This window comes from Nannospalax galili, unplaced genomic scaffold (genome assembly GCF_000622305.1).
Source record: "Nannospalax galili isolate Female #2095 unplaced genomic scaffold, S.galili_v1.0 scaffold235, whole genome shotgun sequence".
In the NCBI taxonomy this organism is placed as follows: Eukaryota; Metazoa; Chordata; class Mammalia; order Rodentia; family Spalacidae; genus Nannospalax; species Nannospalax galili.
In genome coordinates, this window is record NW_008338118.1 from 5,346,342 (window position 1) to 5,349,815 (window position 3,474).

Below are 3,474 nucleotides of genomic sequence, written 5' to 3' on the forward strand. Positions count from 1 at the left end.
ATATATTGCTTTTCTCATACCTAGTTCTCTCAGTAATGCCTGTCCCTCCTTTGTAGTCCTCCAGCCTCTGTTAATTATGGAAGTTTCCTTTGGTGATGATCATGTATCTTTAATGTCTTCAACTAGCCACCCCATTAAGAGGTGCATTAAGGACTGCTCCCCCCTGCATTTGCCTACATTGAACAGCTTATATGACAAGGACAGATGGGTGGTTATATAACTCAGCTGTGACGCTTCTGAAGGAGCTAGACTGACGTTATTTGCCCCCATGTCCCATACCCTCACGAGCCATGTGGTAAGGGGCTCTTTGATTGCTTGCTTACAAGTTTTTCCTAGTTTTAACAGTTCTGGTGTGGAGTATTTCCTAGCTACAGTACTTCTAGCTTCCTTTCCTTTCTGTATCAAAGGTTGAATCTGAGGGGCAGCCTTAGCCACTTTCACTTTTAGATCGTTTCCTTTTTCCATGATTATCTGTCTTTTTTCCTGAGTCCTTGAACCTTGCACAAGTTAAAATGTCCCTTTTTCTCTCTCTCTCACTTTCTGCAACTGACTCTGCCAGTACCTCCACAGCCTTTCAGCTTCCCCTGCCTTGAGCAAGTCTTTTTATTGTATAAAGTGACCATGCCCCTTCTCTGGGTTCTCTGCTTGTGTCCCAGGCCTGTAAAAGTTAGTCTAGCCTTTCCATAACCTTTAACAAATTTTCATATACCTGCAATTAAGCTACTTCCCCACATTTACAACACAGCTCTGGCCCACACTTCTGCATGGCTGCCCCTTTTTAGTTACATATTTTATAATCCATTGTAAGATCCATGTCAGCACTGCCATTAGCTCCCTTGCTTTTCCCAAACTCCCAGGGTTTGTAGCTAACTCTCTGCAGCCAATGCTGCACAGCAGACCCACCCCTTGGAGGAATAAGTGGCCTCCACAACACACTACCTCAAGAGAACAGCATAAAAGCAAAGGGGAAAAGAAGCATCATGCAATAGAAGACATGACAAGAAGATGGGAGGAATAGTTATCCCCTTCATGAGATACGTACTTACACAGTCCTTCCTTCAAAGCAGTCTCTTACAGACCATCATTGTTAATCTGTTTTTTCCCCTCTTTCCAGCAGCCTTTTTCAGACAAAAAGCAAAACCCTAAGCCTGCTAGCTCTAACATCCTGGGCATACTTACTCTTTCTTCTAAGGAAACCTCACTGCCACACACCCCATACAACTGCTCAGAGACTTCTATTGCTGAACCTGTGTGCTTTTTTGACCCCTAACTTGGAAAGTGTGACTTTCTTTTCTTTTTCTTCTTTTGCCTCCTCTCAACAGCTGTCAAAATCTCTGGTGCACCTGTCCTATTTTGTTTTTCTCCAATGAAATTGTCCTTGAGTTTCCTTCAGAGCCCATTTTTAAAAGTTATTTTTATCTATGAAAATCAGAACCTATAATAGGGGTCCTGTACCTGGGTTCCTGAGGCTTAGAAATGGGAATAGTTTTCTGCCCAGCAGACCTAGTAAGTTGTTTCCTATTCCCATCTCACATCTGTAAACACCATCTATACTGACTAATATACAAGCTCCCATTTGGCTGAAGCTTCTAACGCCTATGGGGACTAAAAGATTTCACATAAATTAGGTGTATTTTCTCATCAAAGAATCTATTTCTCAAGACCCAAATTTAGATTTTTTTATTTCTAAATTGAGATTTCTTATTTTGAGCTGCACATGGTGGCATATGTGTACAGCTGCTAGCATTCAGGAGGCAAGGCAGGATTATGAATTCCAGTCCTTTCTAGACCAAGCCCAGCCTGCGATACATAACAAGACCCTTTCTCAAAGAAAAGAAAACAATTCAAAAGACAAAAAAAGAAAAAAGTCTCATTTTGGCTAATTTAGATCAAAAGATAAACTGTAATAAAGTTTCTTCCAGATCAAAAATTAGCTACCTGCCCATAATATGCTCCATTTGAAAATTGTTCATAATTGTATTCTGGTGCTTCAGCATTATTTCCTAGAAGAAAAAATAATGCATATTACCACATACAGGCATCAACTTTGACAGCATCATAAATGAAAACAAACAGAAAAATCTCAGCTCTTTCTTGAAATTCCTATGTATTGTTATTGAAAGTCATATCATTTCAGTGTTTACTTTCCAATGAAATATACCCAAAATTCTGCATGATTTCTTAAATGGTTTTGAGATAATCAGTTCCCACATTACCACTGGGTGATGCAAAACATCACAGCTGTTATTGTGATTTCTTGGGCTTTCAAACGCCACTTTCATTCCAAAGGCTTGTAACACGGTATGCACAATGAACAGGAAACAGATGTGTCCTAGAGATTTATTCTAATGTTTTGTGTGTATTTACTCCAAATAGTCAAGAATTAAAATACCAGCTTAACGTAATGCAAATTCTTTACAAATATTCTCTTAAATTATCCAGATCGTGGATACATAGACCATAAAACAAAGCATAAAACCTCCAAAGTTAAGTCTCAGCATTTCCATCAAGTATGTGGTGCTTGGTTCATTAAAGGTCAGGTAAATTAGATACATATATTCCTAAAGTGGAAACAAATTAAAATAATAATACATAGAATTCTAATTTAATTATAAAACATCACGTAAGTAATATTTATTACAATTTTTCTGGGCGGCTTTATGAAATTTTATAACTTAAATTTGGAAACATTCTTAAATCTTTGCAAAGAAAGGTAAAAGATAATACCACTTAGAAGTCTATGAAAATGTAAGATCAAGAAAGAAAAAAAAGGGTAAAATCCTGCAAGCACTCATATAGCTGAAGAAGTGTGCATTCTCAGATAACTACAGCTGTGTTTCTGCATTAACCACTGTTACATTGCGGACTATGTACTGAGGGAGGTAGGTGTGTATTTGGGGGGTGGTATATAGACTGTGGGTGTGGGTGTATGTGGAGACCAGATTCCTTCCTCAATTGGTCCCTCTTCATTTGTTTTGATTTGTTTTTGTTTTGTTTTGTTTTTTGGTTTTTTTTGTTTTGCTTTGTTTTATTTTGTTTTTGAGACAAGGTTTCCTAATAAACCTGAAACCCACTGATTTGTCTAGACTGGTTGTCCAACAAGCCATAGGGATTCTCCTGTCCCCACCTCCCTAGTGCTGGAATTACAGGAATGTGCCAACTTCGCTGACTTTTTTTTTTTAACATTTTTTTTAATTTTAAATTTTCTTTTTTACAATTAAAGTTACAGTTTTAACAATATGCAAAATATTACAGTAATTCAGACTTTTTGGCATAATGATTACAGATTTGATAAATACATTTTGTATCTCATAATAGCGATGAGGATTATACAAAAGCTATTAAAACAATTATGAGAATAAATTCTATTGTCACTTAAGTATCTAAAGCTATTTTCCTTTGCGTTCTTCCAGAACGATTTGTTCTTATTCTTTACCTTAATTTGAGGGACTTCAAGAAGATACTTGTTTTTTT

The 3,474-nt window shown here is 37.1% G+C and overlaps 1 long non-coding RNA gene across 1 annotated transcript in view; it reads right to left on the reverse strand.

Annotated features, from left to right (window-relative positions):
• Positions 1 to 1,871: 1,871 nt before the first annotated feature.
• Positions 1,872 to 3,474, reverse strand: part of LOC115070343 — a 7,233-nt gene continuing 5,630 nt past the window's right edge. Inside the window, exon 3 of the long non-coding RNA XR_003849509.1 lies at positions 1,872 to 2,003. This is a non-coding gene — a long non-coding RNA (uncharacterized LOC115070343). The remainder of the gene's footprint in view (positions 2,004 to 3,474) is intronic.